The 11,790-nt window shown below is 32.2% G+C and overlaps 1 long non-coding RNA gene across 1 annotated transcript; it reads right to left on the bottom strand.

The window, feature by feature from the left end:
• Positions 1–1,090: 1,090 nt before the first annotated feature.
• On the bottom strand, positions 1,091–6,313 carry LOC133784420 (uncharacterized). The gene is made up of 2 exons (XR_009871338.1): positions 5,886–6,313; positions 1,091–1,320 (listed from the first exon to the last, which is right to left on the bottom strand). It is a non-coding gene; the product is annotated as an uncharacterized LOC133784420 (long non-coding RNA).
• Between the last annotated feature and the right edge of the window lie 5,477 nt (positions 6,314–11,790).

The following is an 11,790-nucleotide window of genomic DNA, read 5'->3' as shown; positions in this document are numbered from 1 at the left end:
TTGGTAATTTTATTTTATTTAAATTATAGTTAAAATTTATTTTTTTGATGAATTTTTAATTATACTTAAAATTTTATTTAATTAATTATTAAACTTTTATTAATTTTACTAACTCTAACAAAATTTGGGCAGCATAACGACTATATTTCAAACTATCCCCAAAATTGAAAAACCTACAAATTAAACACATATATACTCAGAATATTCCCAGATCATACAAAACATATATATACATTAACAAATACATCAATTTACATATATACAAATATTTAACCACAAAAAAATATATACCAAAACTGATTTTTTTATTAATACAAAAAAAATTTTATTAAATACATATTTACAAAAATATCACATTTAATATAAAACAATTTAAAAATATAAACATACATTATTAATCTGGTTTTTTTAAGTTCATACTTTAACTAAAATACATATATCGCAAAATACAATATAATAAATATTAACAAGCAAAATTAAACAAATACATAAAACACATTAAAATAAAAAAAATAAAAACATATTCAAATCTGTTTTTTTAATTTTACAAAAAAAATTAATAAATACAAAAAACATATATTATAAAAGTAACATAAATATAGTTGTTATTAAGAGATACTACTACAAAAAAGGATTTTTAGGACTAGCATTGCGAGTCCTAAAAAAGTTTTTAGGACTCGCGAGCCGCGAGTCCTCTATTTAAGAGCCTTAAAAACTAAGGTTTTTTAGGACTCGCATTGCGAGTCCTAAAAAATTGTTTAGGACTCGCGTTGCGAGTCCTAAAAAATCTGGTTGAGTGTCTTTAATTAAGTTTTTAGGACTCCCATTGCGAGTCCTAAAAGAATGTTTTTAGGACTCGAAATCTGGTTGAATGTCTTTAATTAAGTTTTTAGGACTCCCATTGCGAGTCCTAAAAAATCTGGTTGAGTGCTTTAAATAATTTTTTAGGACTTGCTTTGCATGCCCTTAAAAGTAATTTTTTTTTTTTTAAAATGCAGCTACAATTTTCATTTTGATTTAGAAAAAATATATCCCTTTGAGTGTCCAAAATGTATTATATATGTTAGATTTCTAAAATTTCAAAAGAAAATACAACAAAATAATTTTTTATTAATTACTCAAAAATATCATTCCAGTATTTAGTCTTCTCGACTTACAAAATCATATTACATGATAGTTTATACTATAGTCAAATTCTATCATCACCAAATATTAAACAAGAAATGTATACAAAGTTAGTGAAATATAATTTTGATTCTAAAAGCTTCAACTATCTTTGTTGTCTAGTATTGCGCTAAAGAAATGCATCTCAATATAGACCTGCACATTGTAAAAAAGTTCTTTAATTATTAGCTTCATCAAACTTTTCAAAAGAAATGCATAATCTGACTAAGCAAAGCTCAACATCAATTAACACAAATATACTACATGAAAATTTAACAAAAAATTAGGTTAAAAAAAAAACATATTACATGAAAATTAAAACATAGTAAAATACACATCTTGCACTGAAAATAGAAGAAAAAGAGAAAAGCCAACATGTCACCTAAACATTATTATCAACATTATAAAAAATAAAAAAGTTTCGGCATAAAATAAGTACATCATCAAATGCTCACGTTTAATTTAATAGATTAAAGAAAAACAATAACAAAAAGAACTAATCCAAGAGGATTCATCAAATGCATGTAAATTGATTAGAAGTAATTTGAAATCTTTGATGCAAATGAAAAATCAAAATGTCAACTAAGGAGATTCATGCAAAAGCTAAACCTGTTGTTATTCCTCACGCAAGCCAAAACAATCTTAACAAATAACATCAAAACATGGATTACAAATTATAGAAAAAGAATAACAAATAATGATGTTTAGACAAATAAAAGGTTCACGAAACAAAAGCATAAAACTTGTTACCATGGCAAATATAATTAATCAACATTCCAAACTTTCAAAAAGATTGTTTATGAAAACAACACTCCCAGTATTTTAAAAATTTTCAAAACAATACAGTGAAGATTCTAAATAAATATGAGAAGGTTCCCATTCATTTTACTTATGTAAGGCACAATAGGAAGAGAGTGTAACATGCTATATTGTATTACCATGCTCAGGGGATGCTTAAGTCTCCTAGGGGCTTTTTGAGTATTGTAAAGTGACTTTGGCTACTTACAACATTGCCATTCGGTTAGGGTTTAGTTTTTCCTGCTAAGAGTTTGTCTAAGGCTTGTAATAGGGGACAACTAAAAAAAATAAAATGAAATCTAGATCAAAAGAAAATTCAAATTTATCACTCTGCAACTAAAACTAAAATAATACATAATTAAATTCCCCTATTGGCTACCTTGAATCCAAATAAATGTATATTATCAAACAATAAATAACTAAATAGATAATATGTATAGGTGGTACATGAAAAAGCCCGTGATTATAATCAACTACATATTAACACAAACAGTGCATGCCCCAATAAAACTTATCCTAGATTCTTTTGATACTAGGTCCTACAGCCAAGCCACACATAAATAAGGTAAGAAATTCTATATTAGTATAATTATATATATATGTCCTTTGTAGATCACCATAATAGGATTACATGTAATAAAAACCTCATCCATGTTGAATGTCCAATTAAAGCAATATGACCAAATAAGGAGTGTCCAGTACATATATGCTAGGCTGATGAACAATCTGTACCCAAAAAACAAAATAGTTTTGAATAAAATTCAAGGAACTAGAATCTAAAACTTTTCATTAGGAGATATAAATATCTTAAAATGCATATAACCTAAACATGAATCCTAAGAGCAAAGCATGTTTATGCACCCTCAATTTTTCTTGACAATAGAAAGGAAATCGAACACAAAAACTACTTCACCTTGAAACCAGCGATATCTTGAGTAACAACAGGCAGAGGACCTACTGTTGCTCTCTTATTCTTCCCTTGCACTTGGTAAACAAAACTCAACAAAATAATTTTTGGGTTCAACTTAAATATCATTCCAGAAAAAATCTTAATTACATCTTACTAGGAAAGTAAGAGGACACAATTTGATGAAATGAAATTAATCAAAGCAGATTCTCATTCATTTATTATCAAATTGCCTTTTACTTTATTAAAAAAAATAGTAGGGCTGTTCTTTGAATTTATCATAATTAGCAAGTGAAGAATTAATTATCTAGATCTTGGTTTATCATATAAACCAACAGTGGTGGGTGAAGATAGGTATTGGATTCTTTACGCAGTGCATAGCTACTTTTTATTTTTATTCTGTAATTGTTTAGTTGCATTATTCTTGATTGAATTGAGACGCTAGAGGTAGAGCTAGCTTCCACTAACAGGGTCGGCAAACATCATCACCCTACCGTTTCATATTTTCACACAAAATTAAGTACAAAAAAATCTATAGAAAATTGGACAGCATATCCCATAATTTACTAGCCTAGTCATCTGTCACAATCAACACCAACATGTCAAACAAATCAAACAGCACACAGGTTTTCATCCATATATCACCGTAACACACAAAATTATCAGAACCTACTTCACTAAGACATGCAAGTTCTCAATCTTCCGTTATCACTGCAGCACACATAATTCCCAGAACCTACTTCACTACGGATGAATATCTAAGATATTCAAACTCCACTAAAGTAATACAGTTATCATTCAAAATTGTAAAATATTGAATTTTTTTAAAACTAAATCAAATACAACATACCTCTTGCAATTAGTTACCAATCCAATATTAAGAACTTGTCAGCGTAAGTATATAATAAAGGTCAACCACAGAATATTAAACCACGAATCAGCAGACCAATCTAGTTCATTTAAAGTGTTTAAAATTTTGGAAGCTCTTTTAAGTTACCTAAAGTATCAATAAAATAACAAATAGTTTTTTTTATTTAAAAAAGATAACCTATAAATTTTAAATGAAGAAATATTAGGAAACACTCATTTATTTAAGTTGTAATTAGAAAATTACACATGTGTATTGGTATTTATTTTTTTAATCATATTTTAAGTTTTTAAATCAAAAGTACATTTATTTGTATATTAAAACTTTAAATTATATAATTACCCTATATTATAATCTGAAATTATTATCTTATATTAAAATCTAAAATTATAATATTATAACTTAGTAATTGAAATAAGAAAAAGATACACTTTGTAATTGAAATGATATCATTTTATTAGTAGAAACACCTATATTTGAGTTCGAATACTGGTTTTCAAGAATGTTGAGAGAACATTAAGGTTTCTACTAGGAAGACATTGAGTGTTTTATAATTGTAATGAGAGCCTAGTTCATCTTGTACTATGTGAGATTAGTGGATTAGGCAAAGGGAAATACCACATACAATCTGACCGAATTAAGTAAATCTTGGTGTGTTGTGTTCTTGTTCCCTAAAATAAATTACTGCAATTTACTAATGGTAAAAGAAACCGTATGTATTACATGATATATTTAATTAATGCCTCTATTAACTTTTATGTCCCTTCAACAAATTTTACCTATTGAATTTTATGTCACTAATAACTTTTCCAACTCTAATTTATAAACCTAAGTCCAAAAGTTTGTGGTGAACATGTAAACATAGCAAGAAAGACACACAAAAAAGAAGAAAAATAAAATAAATGATTGACGTGAACTCTTGAGAATGGAAATAACTAACTATATTGTGTCCATTCATTAAAGCATCCAAGTTATGGCCACTTTACCTTTTAGGAAAGAATTTTATAAGGGGCAAGTAGAGAGAATGGAGCCATCCTTACCATGCTTACGGGCACATAATAGAGATCAAGCCATTTGACAAAGAAATGCCAATACTATATAGTTTTTATATGAACATAGTATGTGAATGTGACAATTAGGATGAGAATGTACAAAAAAAAAAAATCTTCCTTATAACTAAAATCATCATGAAGTGTTTAGAAACTTTAATAAAATTAGAATTGTAATCATTTTTACAAGATAAAACTAGAATTTTTTTTTTTGAAAAAAAAAGCAGAAACTTAGAAGAGGCATTTCATCAAACACATTGTAAGCAAATGTGAAAGACTGTAAAACAGAAAGCATTTTATCAAACAGTTAGCAATCAATTATGAATGAAAGACACTACAAAAAGCTAAACTACTGAGAAACTTTTTCAAGACTACCTATATCTATAACAATTATTTAAAAAGAACAAATACAAAAAATAGAGTTGTTACATTGTTAATTACTTTATTAAAAAAAATCACAAAAAGAATTGAAATTGCATAAACCAAACATCACGAGTCAAGTGATTGATTACAAATATCACAAAAATGATAGACTGAAGACCATTAATTCAAAGTCAAAATTAGTAAAACAACAAGAGAGAGAGGGGGGGCTTGCCTGAGTTCAAAGCCAAACTGGTAATTGAGAATAGAAATAGGAGAAGCTAGAGGAAGAGTAGATGTTGCACACAAATGATCTTACGCTAATGAACGATCCAGATTTAGTTTGACCAGAAAAGAAAAATGAGGCAGAAATTTTACCGTATATGGTCTCGTTTGGGATTCCTCGCATTAGTAATGCAGAATGAGGTAACTGAGAATAAAAGATCAATAAATATATACTAGGAGGCTGCACAGACGGTAAAAAAAAAACACTTTAGTTCACCAGTTAACCAAATGACCAAAACTAAGATATCTGTTTATTTTTTGCACAAAAGCACAACACACCCAAAGATGAATAAAACTTCACCATAAAGCTATATAACCACACTACCTCAACAAGACTGCCATTTAATTTAATATTATTATTTCAATGAAGAGCTAAGTTCTTACAGAAGATCATCAAGCTCAACACAGTACAGATTCTAAAGACATAACTAGTCTTGTATAGTAAAGTTGTTACCTCCTCAAGTTTAATTGTTCCAGCAACAGTGACCAAACTCTCATGTCCTTGCCTCTGGTCCATTACTGTATGGCCCAATGCGTCACTCTCCATAATGAAATCCAAATTATCTACGGATGACACATTATCAATCATAGCTGCTAGATGTTCACTATCTTTCAAAAGTGCATCCAAATAGTGAGTCAATTCTCCCTTGGTAACCCCAAATTCTTTCAGGCGACGAACCTAAAACAATGCAAGCATGATTAGCCTCACTACAAAAAACTTTAACCAAGTAAATGGCACCAGATTATTTGTGTCATCAATTAAACAAAAGCTCCTTTGCTCATCGTGCAGGGGGAAAAAGGATTGTAATGAATAAAAATATTCAAGAGAGAGAGAGAGAGTAAATTCATCATCTACAAAAGGACCAAAATGTACATTCTGATGAAACTGATGTTCAGACAACTATAAAAAAAAGTAAGTACTTGTGTTTTGAGTTGATATTTTGTGAGCATTTTCATCTATTTTTCATCATTTACCCAGAATCCAAACAAAGAAGAAGAAGAGCAGGTTTAAATAAAAACAAAATTAAATTAAAACCCATATAAATAGCTACATATATATATATTTATATAAGCAAATTTTTTTTAAAAAAAAATAAAAAAACAAAGTAACCTGCTGGAATCGTGAACCAGCAACTAGCAGAGACCCACGCTGCCGCCGAGAGTGATGGAGTCGAGAACCCGCACCGCCGCCGAGAGTGCTAGAGCCGAGAACCAACGCCGGAGAAGATTTTCCTGTCACCGTTCCTGTCAACGACGCCGAGAGTGCTGGAGCCGAGAACCCACGCTTGCTGGAGGCGTTCACCACCGTCACCATCGCCGTTCACCCAGCTGCCGCCGAGCCGCCGTTCGCCCAGCAGCCGTCGTTCACCACCCAGCAGCCCTAGATCGTGTGATGAATAAATCCCCAAATGGCTGATGAGTTTTCTATTTTGTGTATTTTAACCTTATAATTTCGAAAAAGTCATAGTTTTTTTTTATGCTTTTTACTTCAAAATAATTAAGGACTTGTTTGGAGAGTCTTAATACTTTTTTAGGACTTGCCTCTAAAAGAATATTAAGACTCCCAAAGTAAGTCCTTAAATGTTTTAAGTGAAATACTTATTTTTTAGCTCAGATTTTTTAGGACTCGCAGATTCTTTTAGGACACTCATTGCGAGTCCTAAAAGAGTATCAAGGACTCTCAAAGCAAGTCCTTAAAAATATTAAGTAAGACACTTTTTTTTAGCCCAAATTTTTTAAGACTCGCAGATTCTTTTAGGACACTCATTGCGAGTCCTAAAAGAGTATTAAAGACTCCCAAAACAAGTCCTTAAAAATATTAAGTGAAACACTTATTTTTATAGCCCAGATTTTTTAAGGACTCGCATTTTCTTTTAGGACACTCATTGCGAGTCCTAAATTGCGTTTTTTCAGGACTCTCAATGAGTGTCCTAAAAACTTCATAAATATTTTTAAGGACTTGCATTTATGTGCGTGTCCTAAAAAAGTGTCCCGTAAAGGGTATTTTGTATTTGTTTCGAAACAAATACATATAAAACTTTAAAATAAAAATTAATGTTAACAGCTATATTTTTTGTAATTAATGTTAATTTTCCTAAGACTAACAAAATTTGGGCAGCATAACAACTATATTTTAAACTATCCCAAAATTTTATAAAACCTGCAAACTACACACAAAAATATACATAATATTACTAGATCAATATACAGAATATTCCCAGAGCATGCACAACATAAATGCATATTTACTTAAATTTTCTAAAATATTTTAAAATTTGATTTTTAATTGCTAAAATTTAATCTTATTATAATACCAAATCTAATCTCATAATCTTAAGATTAATCGAATACTAATTAAATTAATTTCTAATTATGAGATTATATTAGATCATCTAATGTAATGATTTTTACTACACAACATAAAATTTGATTTTTTCTTGCACCTTTTTTTCTAAAATTTAAAACAGAAAATGAAAATAAAAAAAAAACTGAAAACAAAAATTAAATCATATATAAGAAGAAATAAAAAATAAAATAAAAAATAAGAAAATACAAAACAGAAAAAAAAAAAAAAAAAGATAAATGTAACACCCTGAATAGCCAGGACCGTTACACTGTGTGTTTGCAAAGTGCCAGACTTGCCAATCAAGTCAATCAGTTGAAAGCGTGTCATCAAAACTATAAAGGAACTAGGGTTTAAAACGTTTTGGTCTCGAAAGCCACATTTTCATTAAGAAACATTATTTATTTACACGGGATCCCAAAAATATCAGTTTAAAGGCCATTTACAAAAGTTATAAGGTTCAGATACAACAACCAGCCATACTAAGGCAAAATGAGCAGTTAGGTAATCCCTGTCCTGACTCACTCCTCGACCATGGTGATCGAACAGCTGGCTATGTACATTCCACCTCGGAGCTCTCCATCTCAGGCTTGGTCCAGCTTGCCCTTGCCTTTACCTGCACCACGTAGCACCCATGAGCCAAGGCCCAGCAAGAAAACACAACAACAACAGAGCATAAGCAATTAGCAAACAAGTCAATATCTCACATTGCATTACATAATCTCAACCATATAACCAATCGGTACAATCAAGTATTCCACATACTAAACATGTCAACACATATCAAATACAGTTCACAAATGATAACTAGGGCTGGCGCCCAAAGGCTGCCCCCTCCGTTATCCCATTGTCCTTGGCTACCAGTGGCCAATCTGCGCCCCGTGCGCTAATATCATGTACGACACTCTTAGACCGCTTTTACATGTCCCATGGCGTAATACCAACGTTGACACGATACTATTCTCGGGAGCACTTAGTCCCATCACAATCATACAACCGGGTGCAGTTCTCTTACCTTTCAATTCATTAGCTTCCGATGCCTCAAAGCCGCGAGCACGGTCCTCTACCCCGAGCCTCTCCAAAGACCTAGTCACAACACAAATGAAACATCCTTTGTCACTAACCAATCCAAAACTACTTCCCGGAACCAATCCCACACTCTCGGAATTCCCTAAATCCCTAAAACAATGCACCGAAGGCATCCCCGAACCCCCGGAGCAAAGGCTCAAAATTGCAAAATCCCATGCTCTGAAATTGGCCTAGCGCCGCGGTGCCCAGCAAGTCAGAGAGCTTGCTCTGCCCAGAATCAGCCTCGCGCCGCGGCGCCCAAGAACAGGGCCGCGGCGCTCCTTCGCGAACCCAGATTTATGAGTTTTCCCCTGCATTTTTTATAGAACCCAAATCACTCCAAAATCATCCCACACTCATACCTAGGCTCCAAAACCAATTCAAAACCCCAAATGAACCCCTTTAACAACCTATAAACATCATAAACAACCCCAATCACACAAGCACACCCAAGATCCTAACTTTGAGTTTCAAATTCGTAAAACTTAAACCATGGCTTCCAAGACTATAAATCATACCTCTAGAGTTTTAAAACCACACCAATTACGAAAATTAAACATGATAAGCTCTTACCTCAGTCAAGAACCCAGCTTGAATTCTTCTCAACTCTAGCTTCAAGTCACCTTCCTCTTGACTATCCCAACTCTGAATTCATGCAAAACCAGCCACTATCTTCTTTCAATTCATGCTTATTCTCTAAAAACCAGAGTTGAAACTCAAACAAATCATAGACAAATCCTTACCTCTGAGTAACCTTGGCTTATGCTCAACTCAGTTGCCTTGAACCATCAAAACTCTCCCTTTAGGTCTCCCAACCTCAGCTTTCCTCCTCTTCTCTTTTCTTCTAGATTTTCCTCAAATTTCAACATAAATCAATTCCCAATTAAGTGTTATACGTGACCACCTTTCTCTTTCAGCTGAAGTTTATCTATCCTCAACCAATTGACCACTCTACCCTTCCTTTAGCATCCTTTTCCTAACTAAACCTCAAAGGCCCTTTTTGTCATTTCCTATCCATTACAATTCTACCACTTCTCCAACAAAACATGTTACTCTCTATGGTTACTAACAGTTACACAAGTTACCATATTACCAGTTACCTGTTGACCCAAACTCTTAAGTCTCCTTGTTTTGATGATTAACAAATATTTTATTATTATTTGTTACTAATGATTTGTTGATTTTGTAGCAAAAACCAAAGTGAATTAGCATTTCAAAGTCAAACTTATGACCAAGGGAAAAATGGTAATTTTACCAAATTTTCCGGAAATGACCCGAAATGGATTTCAAGACTCAAGAAACTCAAGATAAAGGTTTAATTTCATTTCTTAGTCTTGTAAAGTGATTGCAAGTTTACTTTAAGTCATAAGTATAAAATTTGGCTCACTCACATACTAAAAATGGTGATTTTTTAAAAATGAGAAATAAATATCCTAAATTCACTTTTAAGAAAATACATCCTGATATGGTCGTAACGCAATTGGAATTTTTGAAATCGGATAAACGAGCTAAAAGTTATAAAGAATTGAAAAATGGGAAAATGGCATAATTCGGACTTTTGCTCTCTGTTTGCCATCCGGAATTCCGGATTGGAAACCGGAATTCCGGTTGCTCCCAGACCGGAATTCCGGTTCCCCATCCCGACTTCCGGTTCGCGGCAGACAGCTTCGAAAATTAACCCCTAACGGCTATAAACGGCTAGTTTTTTCCCAAACTCTATATAAACTCGTTTTTCACTCAAAGTTGGAGGTTGGCTGAGCATTTATTACATATACCAAACCTAATCCATTGATTTCAAAGAGCTCTCAAAGTTTAACTCATCCAAACACATTTTCACACACTTGAGCCAAAATTTGTATTTATTTCTTCTAAGTGTGCTTGCTAATCACTCTAGGTTTCTCATTGTATTATCATACTTCTAGAGTGATTTTTGCTTGTAATATCAAACACATTCCCATATTGAGATTGAGGTGAGGTTGGCACCGGTTTTGTAAACAACCCGGTTAGAGTGAGATTGGCACTTCAACAATCCGAAAAAGAGGTTGATAGTCCTTGGTGGTGGAAAACTATTGTAAGAGGTTTGGAAATACCTTGGTGAAAATTTCCCGGCTGTAAGGGTTAGTCAAGCCCGCTAACTTGGCTTGATAGTTGAACTCAAAGCTAGGTCCATAGCTTTGAAGACCAAGGACGTAGGTGGCTTAGTTCTACCGAACCTTGTAAAATTCGAGAGTTTGCAATTTCTTAACCTTCAACTCTTTACATTACAAGTTTGATTATTTGCTATATCTATTTGATTGCCATATTATTTGCTTTTACTTGATAAATTTGATTTATTGCATAATTTGGCATATTAAAATTTAAATTTCGAAATTAGTTTAAATTTCCAATTCACCTCCCCTCTTGGAAACATATCTTGGGTTAACAATTGGTATCAGAGCAAGAGCTCATTTATTTGATTAGATTTCACAATCTAGAGCATGGCGTTTCCAAGTAATTCACAAAATAACATGTTAGAAGGTTTAAGCACAAATAGAGCACCATTCTTCAATGGAGTAGACTTTCCTTATTGGAAAATTAGGATGGAAACTTATCTTCGATCTATTGATTATGATTTGTGGCATATAGTGTCTAATGGTCCTTACATTCCTAAACATGTCATTAATGGTGTAGAAGTTATTAAGACACATGAGGCATATGATGATGAAGACAAGAAAATGCTTTCTAAGAATGCTAGAGCTAAATATGCACTTATATGCGGTTTGGATAGAGATGTGTTCAAAAATATTGAACAAGCTTCTACCGCTCATGATATGTGAAAAATGCTTGAAGTCACTCATCAAGGAACAAATGCTATGAAGGAAACTAAAATTCAAATTTATTCTACTCAATATGAGAACTTTAAGATGAAAGCGGATGAAACTATTGCTAACATGTATACTCGTTTCAC

This window comes from Humulus lupulus, chromosome 6 (assembly GCF_963169125.1).
Source record: "Humulus lupulus chromosome 6, drHumLupu1.1, whole genome shotgun sequence".
NCBI classification, from domain to species: domain Eukaryota; kingdom Viridiplantae; phylum Streptophyta; class Magnoliopsida; order Rosales; family Cannabaceae; genus Humulus; species Humulus lupulus.
This window is presented reverse-complemented; position numbering and strand designations above follow the sequence as displayed.